The sequence below is a fragment of the Patiria miniata genome, unplaced genomic scaffold (genome assembly GCF_015706575.1).
Source record: "Patiria miniata isolate m_02_andy unplaced genomic scaffold, ASM1570657v1 HiC_scaffold_3, whole genome shotgun sequence".
Lineage (NCBI taxonomy): Eukaryota > Metazoa > Echinodermata > Asteroidea > Valvatida > Asterinidae > Patiria > Patiria miniata.
This window is the reverse complement of record NW_024037069.1, coordinates 5995577-6007745: the sequence shown is the minus strand read 5'-3', so window position 1 is coordinate 6007745 and position 12169 is coordinate 5995577. Positions and strand designations below refer to the sequence as shown.

Genomic DNA, 12169 nt, shown 5'->3' with positions numbered 1-12169 from the left:
CGATAATAGGGAGTCGGGAACTAGCACAGCTTTTATGGCGGATACCCTTTTACAGTTCGAAATGCACATGTATGTGTTTACAAACGTGATCATTATCATAATCGATGCATCGCGCGCACTCGGGATACGGGGACCATCAAATGTACGCTGGGCATGTTGAAGAAATCGCGTCGTTCAAACATTAAACACGATCGGAAATTTAACGTATTCAAGATCGCGAGGGGAGCTCTCTGAAATGAACGGAAAATTTCACTTTTTTTCCGGATCGTAAGTAAACTTCAGTACAACCATCTTAATTATCGATGTCTACTTGTACCTCAGGTGGCATATTTAGTAATTTGGAGGCCGTTTTGAAGGTGAAATCTGATGTTTTTTTGTTGAAAAATGTTGGTTTTGGGGACGGTCAATGACGGTGTTGTCCAGGTCGCGGTATTAGCTTGGACCCCACTATCGCCAGACCATGTCCAAATGTTAAAAAAGGCGATAAGTTGGGTCCAAGTTACTCGGACTAGTAAATGACATGCTTATTAAGCAGCCTGTAAAATTATGGCACCTGGTGTGAAGCCATTTTCAAGAAAATGGTATATTTGTATACATTTCCAACGCTGGTCGGCCGATCACCGTTGGAAAAACCTAACTATTTTTCAATTACTGCTCCAAATTTACCATTTTTTTAGTCTAAATTTTGTTTTGTTAGCTATTGGTTCCATGTTCATGAACAGGTGCAGGCCAGCTAGACTGGTTCCCTTACCTTACAATTTTCCGGTATTTTTTATCCATTTCATCTTTAGTGGAGTCAGGGAACCAGACTACTTGAATATTTTTGTTTTTCTTGGTTTTTCCAGCATTTTCGAACACAAAACTTCAAACATGTCAGTGTAACAATATTTGATCTATTATACTAACCCCCCAAATACATGTAGTTCATTTCTGAAAATTAAAGCAAAAGCCAATGATGTACATACATTCCCTTTAATGGTTGTGAAAAACGAAACCAATTTTCGGTGAGATTTTTACAGTGGAATCTGGAGTTTGTTTTAGAAAGCCACGGTGAGCAATCCAGTCAGAAATGCATCAAGACTGGGTGCAGCATGTAATGTGGCTGGGATGGAGTTCCAAAGTGGGACTGGTCTGGGCATCAATGGATACCTGAATGCATCTATCCGGGTTTGGTAGGGTAGGAAGCTGTACGCTGTGGATCTTCTGGAAGTTGTGCGGCTAAGGATTGGGAAAATATGCATGTAGGACTATTATTTGACCATGTACCACCTTGTACACAAATATGATGCTCTGGATTTGTTGATGTCTCTCTAGTGTGTCCAATTCCAGTTTCTTCAGCATTTCTGTGGCACTATCTGGAGCACTGCGGCGGTGGGGTTTGTTCAGGACAAACCTAGCTGCTCTTCTCTGAACCCCTTCCACCTTATCTTTTAGGCACTTCTGATGAGGGCTCCACAATGCACTGCATTATTCCAGACGGGGTGGAAGTAGTGTCTGATAGATGATGTGCATGCACTGCATGCAGTTTTCAAAATGTCTTCCAAAATTACCGGAACATGTTTATGTCAGTTTTTTTGTCACCGCATTTAAATTCTGTTCAGTTAGTTTTGAAACCGGATCTATATATCGCTGTTTGCAAAGTTGACTAATCTGTTCTTATCTATTTGAAGAGTTTACATATTGTAAATGAATCACCAATGATGTAACTTTGGAGATATTGCACTTAATACTTTTATATTCTTGCTAATGGCATTGTAGAGATGGTAAAAGAGACATTTTGCCATGTTTTAAATTACATATGTATATTCTTATTTTTTTCATTTTTCTAAGGAGTTGAAAGTGACATCTCTTTACAACCATTAACTAAAGTGAAACAAAAGAGGGCCAGGGCCTGATGAGGGACGAGTTGATATGTACCCATGCAAGGCTGCACTGGAACGTTTGTTTAACTAACTACATGTACAATGTAACTACATTTTCTAACTAACAAACAGAGACACTACAATTTGTTGAGCTGCCGTCCGCAGCTAAAAACAGGAAGCTTAATTTTTGGACGTTGGTTTTGAATATCCAGTTTCCACAATTTTTTTATAGAGATTTTCAAAGAAGTAGCAAACATGTAAAGCCTTTCACAGTGGCTGACAAACTCGTGACGTAGACTTTGTGAGGAAGGGACCACACACCAGTTATTGGCTAGATTTTGTGGGGAACAAAAACATTGTGATGACAGTCAAACGTCCCCACAACTTTCTCATATTTTCCTAGAGAAAGAGCTTCTCCAACTACGGTATAGGGACCATTACAAATTAGCCCAAGTGCTGTTTTACATGCATATTTTGCAAATTGCAATTGATTCTATGGGCCTTTAAATTCTAAAACTCGTAGGCCACTCAGTGGTCCAACAATAAATATGCCTGAACCTACAGAGTACAATTATCTTATTACACAATCACCTGCTGTAAAGAAATTAATGACTTCATTTTTTAAATAGTCCTTTATTTAATTTGTGTATCCTGTTGGAAATTAAGTTATTTAGTTTGATTGAAATTCAATTTCCAATTTTATTATTCAGTAATTCTATCCTGGTACAGATTACAATAATGACCACCTACACATATTGTGTATAATTTGCTACAAACTACCGTCTGGTTTTATACGTCTTTTTCACGGATATAGAAATTAATACTCGGAACCTGCAGCACAGAAAATAGTACTGGCACAAAGTCCATTTCCTTTTTTCTTTTAATTGCACAAATACAAAAAATAATAAAATGTATGTAATCCTCCCTCCTACATAATCCCCCATTTAGTCATCCATTACAGCAAATGATACACGGAAATTAAGCACCATCGATGTTTTGATATTACTCATGTTACTCGATTGTTCAATATTATTTTGATATCGATATCACCGATAGCATGTTTTTAATCGATATATATCAACATTTTTGATATTGAGTAATCATTATATCGAAAGTATCGAAGATGCGTCGAAAATTATCGTCAGAATAAATCTCCCGTTTGTGCTTTTACTTTGAAATTAACGTTTGCTGTATAATGAAATAAAACTCGGCGGCAACTTTTGCTTGTGACTCAAAATAGAAACATCACGAAATGCCAAGCAGTGCGCTTTGTGCTCTGCGTTCGCTGGAAATCGTGGTCTCCCCCAAAGTAAAACCTCAAAAGAAACCGCCCGTTCTGGACAAACTGTCCGTGCTGAGATTTGTTTTAAGAAGTTTGAGCAATATGCTCCAGAGAAACCCGTGGAAAATTGGGACTTAATTTTTTTTTTTTTAAATCAAAGTGTCATCTTTATGATCTATAACCTTTACAAAATCGATATATATTGAATAGTCTCGATATTGGATTTCCGATATATCGATCATTTAAAATTCTGATATCGACGGTGCTTAATAAAGGGAATATACAACATTTGCAAACATCGAAAAATAAAACTACCTAGTTTTTACGAAATACCTTACTAGGATGTTGGTAAATGACAGTCTAAAGCATCTTGTAAAATTATGGCACCTGGTGTGAAGTCATTTTCAAGAAAATGGTATTTTTGTAAAAATTTCCAACGGTGGTCGGCCGACCACCGTTGGAAAAACCTAACTATTTTTTCAACTACTGCTCCAAATTAACCATTTTTCTTTCAGTCCAAATTTTGTTTGCTATTGGTTACATGTTCATGAACGGGTGCAGGCCGGCTAGACTGGTTCCATTACCTTACAAGTTTCCGGCATCTGTAAATTGATCCATTTTAAATTTAGTGGAGTCAGGGAACCAGACTACTTGAACCTTTTTGTTTTTCTTGTTTTTTCCCCAGCATTTTCGAACACAAACCTTCAAACATGTCAGTCTAACAATATTTGATCTATTATACTTACCCCTCAAATAGTTCATTTCTGAAAATTACAGCAAAAGCCAATCATGTATATTCCCTTTAACGGAAATTATGAGCTCTTTGGTCATGTTATTCCGGTACTTAGGCCAAAGGCTACTGTGCGTAACGGAAATTATGGGCCCTTCGGTCATGTTATTCCGGTACTTAGGCCAAAGGCTAATGTATTTAGCATGTTTCATTTGGCTATTTTCCATGTGATACAGATATCACACGTGGGATAAAGCTTATCTTCAGACAATATTTCAGGTTCATGTAGTTACCTGTATATATGCACATTTTCACAATGGTAATTCATACATCACATTGTAAATTGTAATGCGATGAGCATTGCCAGCTGTAGTTACTCAAGCGAGAGCATTTTTCAAAGTATTTTAATTAACCCCAACCCTCCTCAATCCTCCAAAATCCTCCTTGTGGTTTTGGAGGATTTTGGAGGATTGAGGCTGAATGATATTTTTCAGAAAAGGATTTTGGAGGATTGAGGCTGAATGGTATTTTGAGGCAGGACTGTCTGACGATTTTGAAGGATTGGGGGCTGGGTACCCTTCATTTGAACATAAGTGCAACACATTTGGATGAGGAGGATTTCGGAGGATTGAGCATTTTGAGGCAGGACTGTCTGAAAATTTTGAAGAATTTAGGCGCTGTTGTAAAAATTTGGAGGATTTTGGAGGGTTGAGGATGGTTAATAGCAAAAAGGCCTAGGGGGTTAGGGTTAAGGAAAGACTTCCATACTGTAGGCCTACTTAGACTTACTCTTACTAACTTAGACATCACTTGAGACCCTGTGCACTAGCCCCATAAATGCGGCCAATTTACTGGACTACCTCCGTAAATAAAGGCCACACTTGGAACATGTACTTGAACATGTAGAACTTTGTAGACTACAACAGTTTGTTTTTCACCAATACACATACATGTTGTTTATTGGTACCATTTTCTCAGCACAACAAAGATGTAAGATTTGAAACAACAAGCAAGAAAATGTTTTACAAAGTACATTTATCTGAAAACACTTATATTAAGGCATGCCTTATACTGTGTCTACAAATGCACAAACCAAAAAAAGGGACCTATACTGTCAGCTGTGAAAATGAAGTGAAAATAAAAGCACCAGGTGATTTTTTTTGGCAAACTTGTTGGCTAAAAATAATGAAAATAAAGGCAGTGTATTACAAAAAATTGTAGCTGAAATACAAACTTGTGTATGCAATATGACATTTAAAAATTAAACCAATATCCATAAAGACTTTTTTGGCAAGCTGTACTGTTTCTGTTTTGGCAAGCCTTCTTTACCATATCGAATTGGATGGTCTCTTTTCCCACCAGCCAAGTAATCAGTTGTCGTACTAATTGTTTTTCTGAGTAATCCAAAACCCGAGAGATACAATCTTCTTTCCCCCCCCCCCCCCCCGAAGTTACGCCACTGCACGCGCGCCGTGGGTGGGCCAACAGAACGCCGGCCAGCTGGCAATGCGACCACGACAGACAATATCTGACAAGATGGCCCGCGTAAGCACGAGCAAAAACAGTTCCACATGCCGCGACACGGAACATGCGTCCACGTACGTTCTATGATTGTACGTAAGGGATAAAGTCTGGCAATGGTACTATCAGTCTGGGTGCAGCGCGCTTCATGCGGTTAGTTTTTTCATTTCGCCTCTGCACTGTGTCTAGTCTTGTAGAATCCGCAATTACATGTACCTGTACATACTCAACATTTTGCTGAAATTTATATGTACGTGACGGTATTCATATTTTCGCCAATCACGGACAACCTCTAGCTAAATATCGTTTACAAGACAAAAGCCGACGCCGTGTAGAACCCAGGCTACGCAGAAGTTGATGTGTGATGTCATATCATTATATATGCAGTGGCAGAGACGACCTCCGGTAAACTAACGTTTACTGCAAAATTGCCGTCTCCTGCTAAATATCCACTGCCAAAAAAAATACAATAGCGGTTAACACATAGTTTGGGATGAAAATATATTTGGAGTGTAAACAAAAATTCAGTTTTGTAATATTTGCAAGTAAGTCCTCTAACGCTGTTGAAAAACGGCAAACTGCAACAATGTCACCGTGCGCGCACGACGGCCACATTAACCGGCAGCGCACGGCGCAAGAACCATGCATGTCACTTTGCATCGTTCGTACCGGCCCGCCCGTGCACAGTGCGGGCAACCTGCCGCGGCTTTGCTTTTTTGCGCCAATTACGGGGCTTTTTTTCGTGATACAGAGCCGATTCAAAAATCAGATTCGTGTGTATTTTAATCAGCGATCCACTTTCAATGAGTTACGGTCCGTTCCAGCATGATTCCAGCCGGCCTCAGGTCACTGTCCTGACTGACGACGGAACGACTTGACTTACGCGTGACGGTACGAGTCCTCTTAACTGAAGGTACGAGTTGTCCAAGGTACGAGTTGGTATAAATTAAAGATGTCGAGTGGAAGATACGAGTTGTCCGGCGATCGTGAAGTGTAGGGCCCCTGTTATGTTTAGAGTCAAAAATGTTTTTTATTGCTCAAAAATCACCTTTACAATCAAAAACAGACTTTTCTCAATTCTAATGACACCCGTTTTGCAATTGTGAACAGATTCTTGGGATAAAAAATCACGATTTTCCTGCGCGGTTTGTGCCTTGCAATTCAGTGCGCCGTGCGTGCTCACGGTACATCGCGCGGTGACTGCCAGCTTTATTTTCGGGTCGCGTGTTGTCGCCGCGCTGTCATCGTCATTTTACCGCCAAATTTCCCTAAAAAAATCAAAACCCTGCCCTCTATCTATGACATACCTGTTTATTGAGAATGTCGCCAACTAGTTTGGACAGGTCCAATAATTTTAAAGTTTTAGTTCCCTTATAGGAACCGGGCCCTACACTACACTGTCGCCAGTTGTCCAACTCCAAGGTACGAGTTGTCCAAGGTGCTACGAGTTGCCCAAGGTGAGCCCTACTACGAGATGACCTGTTTCCCTATGAACATGGCTGGAGTTACCAAGCCCCATAAATAAGCCAATTTACGTGACTACCTCTGTAAACATAGGCCACACATCCACATGTACAAAAACGTGTCGCACTTTGTCAAATTTTGATTTTCACGTTTAGGCTTAGTTTGTAGGTTTTTTTTGCTTTAGAAGCATACTCACCCTCTTTATAGGCTAATCAGAAAGTGCTGCCTTTTTCAGATGTCTAATTTTTGTGAAATTTCATGTTGAAATTTTGATACGCAAACGTGCAAATGAATCTGGAAATTTCACGAAAAATAGACATCTGAAAAAGGCAGCACTTTCTGATAAGCCTATAAAGAGGGCGAGTATGCTTCTAAAGCAAAAAACCGTACAAACTAAGCCTAAATGTGAAAATCAAAATTTGACAAAACGTGCAAATGAATCTGGAAATTTCACGAAAAATAGACATCTGAAAAAGGCAGCACTTTCTGATAAGCCTATAAAGAGGGCGAGTATGCTTCTAAAGCAAAAAACCGTACAAACTAAGCCTAAATGTGAAAATCAAAATTTGACAAAGTGCGACACGTTTTTGTACATGTGGATGTGTGGCCTATGTTTACGGAGCTCGGAGGCAGGTAGTCCAGTAAATTGGCCACATTTATGGGGCTAGGAGCCGAGTTACCCACCCCTAAATTTTATCATTGGGTTGTCATGAACATGTTGAATGATGTCACTGAAACATAAGAGTAAACACTTATTTCATGCAAAAAAGGACGAAAATTGAGAAAATCAAAAAAATCACTCATGAAACTTACCGTAGGCCTATGTTCCTTGCGTGATCGAGGTGCAAGAAGTCCTCCAAGCCTGCTCTAGTAAATGTCACGCTTTTTTAATTTCCACATACGGTAAACACAGCGCCCGCATGCATAGTGCAAAAATCATGCGATACACAAATCAACCCGGATATTGTGATTGAACAGCGCCCCCTCGTGACGTTATAAAAGTGCAAAAACCGCACGAAGATTAATGATTATCAAATCCATGGTGGGGAAAAAAAATTCTGTTAATGACATTTTTTATAAAAAAAAATGAGCAGGTCACGTCAATAACCTAGCATTGGGCAAGATATGCCCTTTTATTATAATTAAAAATAAAATTAAAACACCATAAATCACTATTATATTGGGAAAGATTTACATATACGAAGTTCACTAATTTTCCTCTGTATTGACTAACAAGCCCCCAGATAGCAATTTCATGTCATCATGCAAAGTCAATTTGAGCAGTGAGAAAATACAAGCATTTTCTTAGAAAACACTTAGAATTTTTCAGTCCAATCTCATAGGGTTTGTACACAGGGTGTTGAGTATATGGAAATCTTTCCTTATATTGGAAATGATCAAAATGAACCACCAAATTTGTCCCGTATTTCTTAGGCCAAGTAAAAATAAAAAAATTAAAAAAACGTTGATCGTCCGGGTTTTTCTCAAAAAGAGGATGAGGGCCTTTTTATTTAAAAATATTTAGCTTACACGATATGTGCCTTAAAAAGGAGGAGGCCCATTTTATTTGATAGTTCTGGGTAGTTGTTTAAAGCGCTTATAGAACATTAGTAAAGTTATCACAAGAATCTGAACTTCTGAAACATCTTTAAAAAAATGTTATGCCTGAAATAAATAAAATAAAAAAACCGATGCAGCCTCAAAAAAGGAAGCGGGCGCGGACGATCAACTGATTTTTTTTTTACTTGGCCTTAGATCAACATATTTAAAACCAAAGCTTTAACTGAAAATTCACACACAAACAAATCTGATTTTTAAGTTCCTGTGTTCAGACTTTTTTTTTCTTTTTTAAATAAACACAACTGACACCTGATTAATATCAACACTATACTAAAAACACTTCCGTTAAAAGATATATTAACTGCTTTGGATAATCTATGCAGTGACATTTGGTGTTAAAATAAACTTAACTACATCATTGTTTACAAAAGTTCCGGATATGAAATTAACAAAACTGCTTCAATTAATATTTCTCATTCATCTGCCATATCTGCATCTTTTATTATTTCAACTTTAGATGTCGCCGAACCTTTTCTGCCACACAAGGAATCCAGTCTAAAATTTAAAAACAGCCAGTACAGTTAACAAAAACTTCTTATTTGGGGTAAAAAACCGCATTATCAAGTAAAAAAATATTGTGCTTTACTACTTAAAAAGAAAACATAACCAAAAACAGCCAAAAATTCATATCACACTGTAAAAATACACTGTTTTTAAGTGATGAATATCTGTCCAAACTCTATTGAAAAAAATTGAAAATGAAAACAAAACTCAAAACTGCATAATTGGGCTTCTACTTTAAAACGCATACACAAACTTAAATTTGGCAAAAGGTTTGCAAAAGACTAAGATAAAATTTACTAGCTCCAGAAATGTCCACTGGCTAGTAGTATTTTCCTGGAGATCATAGTTTACTGATCGAAATATCAGGTTTCTCACCAACTTGTTCTCAGCGAATAAAAAAAAAAAAAAAATGGGGGTATCAACATGAAGCTACTAATCCTCTTTCACAGACAAATAAAAGCAGTGACACCCTTGCAATTTACAAAAATCTCGAAGCAGGGGGGGGGGGGGGGGGAATGTTCCCCCAGCGGAGGTCTAGTCCGTGTCCCCCAATCTAAAATCTTGAATTGCATATACATGTACATGTTGTTGCCTTCAGTGCCCCCCCCCCCCCGAAAAAAATTGGAGCACCCCCAGGTGCTCCCTAAAAGTTTAACCCTAGTTACGCCGCTGGATCAAAGGCAACAAAAGGGGGATTGAATAAAAATCCTTTGTTTTTCAATCGTGGGAGAAGGGGCTAAAACCACAATACTTGAACACAAACACGTCATTCTACAAATGTGGGGTCCCCTTTTTTCCCTGTCCCTGTTACGTCTGACATCTATGATTTGTATATTTCTGACGCACTCCTTATTGCAGTCGTCCTCCAAAAAGTGATTATGAATAGCAAAGTATCTACCAAACAACATCAAAAATTGTTTGAAGTCATTCTTAATGATACTTGCACAGTAAGCTACATGTACAAGGTACCAAGGTAACTGGGACAAAAAAAATGTCAAACCTTGGACCCTAAATTTATAGAACGACCCAAAAGGCCAGTTTCAAATACAGTTGTTTCCAATATCTGCAGCTAAAACCTAATAACATGAAGTTTTAGGCAGAAACTAAAAGTTGATCACGCATTTAAACACACAGAGCACACACTGCGAGCATGAAGAACTTCAGACTCAATGTCATCAAGCTGTTTAGCAGCAGCTGTTGCCAATTTTCAGGCTAAGCAGAACTTGGGAATCAGACACAAACAGTGTATGCCCCTTGACATTTTCAATGTCGAAAAACAATCTCTGTGCTTACTGAGTCAATGGTAATTGGTCCAAAGGCAATCAAAAGTCTCTAGATTCTCAGCAAAAGTGAAAATGTTGTATATTCTTAGCAGTGTTGCAGTACTCGTGCTCGATTACAACTCCCGAGTATTTTTGAGAATACTGGTACTCGCACTCGTACTCGAATATCAAAATACTAGGACTGGAATTCATGGTACACGTACTCCAATATCAAAATACTCGGACTTGAATTCACGGTACTCATACTCGAGAAGCGAAATACTTTGACTCGACTTTCAATATTGAACTCCATCATCAAAGAACTACTCGATGATGAGGACTCGGGGGAAAAATCAAGTAATTTAGTTTTGAATGAAAAATGTCTCCTGACTTGGAGGATTGGCTTTTGAGCAGTCTTGCTCAAAAGTAGTCCATAAAATCCATGTTGCTGAACTGATGGTTTTGGAGTCCACTCATTATTTGACATTTTAATTGTTATTCATTTGAGTGCTCCATAAAGTACTCGTACTCGGAGGTCCGAGTACGAGTACTTGAACTCGAAGGTCCAAGTACTAAGACTCAGCTTCACAAAACTTGTACGGTACTTGAAGGTCCAAATATTTGGACTAGGGTACCTGTACTTGTTCTCAAGGGTCAAAGTACTCGGATGCGAGTGGTGCTTGATAGCTTGGTACTCAGCAATTGTACTAGGATAAGGCCAAAACAATAAAAATAGTCGGTCTCTGGTCAGATTAAGTTCCGGAATTGATGCGGCGATGCTTCTTTTTTTTCAAGCTTGGATGGTACAGACAAGGTGGGTACTATTTTGCTTTTTTGTGTCCTCATACACTGTGGTGTCCTCCATCATTTGCCTTTGTGCCCTCCATCATTTGGAGTCGAGCTGCCCATGAAAGTTTGAGGTGGTGCGGCAATAGGGCGCTGGTGTAGCTACCGTGGAAAATGTGAAGAAAAAAATTAACGCTCATAATCAAAATCGACGCGCACTGACCAGAGACTGACTATTTTTGGGGGGCCTACAAATACTCGACTACAGCACTGATTGTTAGTATATGCCTTCATTTCAAATTGCCAATTTCGTCATTTACAATAACTGTGTAATTTATCCAACACACTTTATAATGCTCCTCTGGCAAACATCAACTACCTAAAATAGCTACAGTTTGCATACGGACAACTTGTAACGTGCGCCTCTTCTAGTGTTATTATCATACAGTATGTATACTCGGTCCGCAATTTGTACACAGGGATTTTACAGAATTTACAAGTTATGCATTTCTGACCACTGCCAAACCATATTCAAGAAATAAAGTATATACACTGCCAATAATTATACAGACATACATGCATTACAGGTACTGCATGTGAAAAAGGTATGCGTACAATCCTATGCCAGTCTCTCCATATTTGAGGGCGATTTAAATTAATTTTCATTTTGGGGTTCGTATTCCCTGCACCAAAAGGGATTTATTTTTTTTGGTAGTTTACAATTCCAATTTGTTTTTCTCCAAAGTTGTAGCACGCCAAATGTAACAACTTTGGACAGCATTTTGCACCACGATCACCTTGACCAAAAAGTCATCATTTTGTTACTAGTTTGATGTAAGGTGACCCAAAATGTTTTATGTATTTGCTAATTAATTTCTTCTGTTTATAATTTGTTATCACACTGGATACTATGTACAAAAAATTATTACGGAGTATTTACGGACCTTAACCTAAAACCCGTTTCTTTGAAATTGATCATGAAGTTGGAGTATTACCACGTAAAAAAAAAAAAAACAGCTCTCCTAATAGATGCAACTTTATCCCAATCCCCCCAACCCCCCCCCTAAAAAAAGAACATGCCAATACTTAACAGAGATCCTACATATTGAATGGCATTTAAGTATGACAACCATGTTAT

General features: G+C 38.4%; 1 protein-coding gene across 2 annotated transcripts in view; it reads right to left on the bottom strand.

Moving 5' to 3' along the window:
* Positions 1–7803, bottom strand: part of LOC119737261 — a 29402-nt gene extending 21599 nt beyond the window's left edge. For both annotated transcript variants that reach the window (XM_038211460.1, XM_038211459.1), the window contains exon 1: positions 7673–7803. The gene's annotated coding sequence lies outside the window, so the exon portion shown is untranslated. The remainder of the gene's footprint in view (positions 1–7672) is intronic.
* Between the last annotated feature and the right edge of the window lie 4366 nt (positions 7804–12169).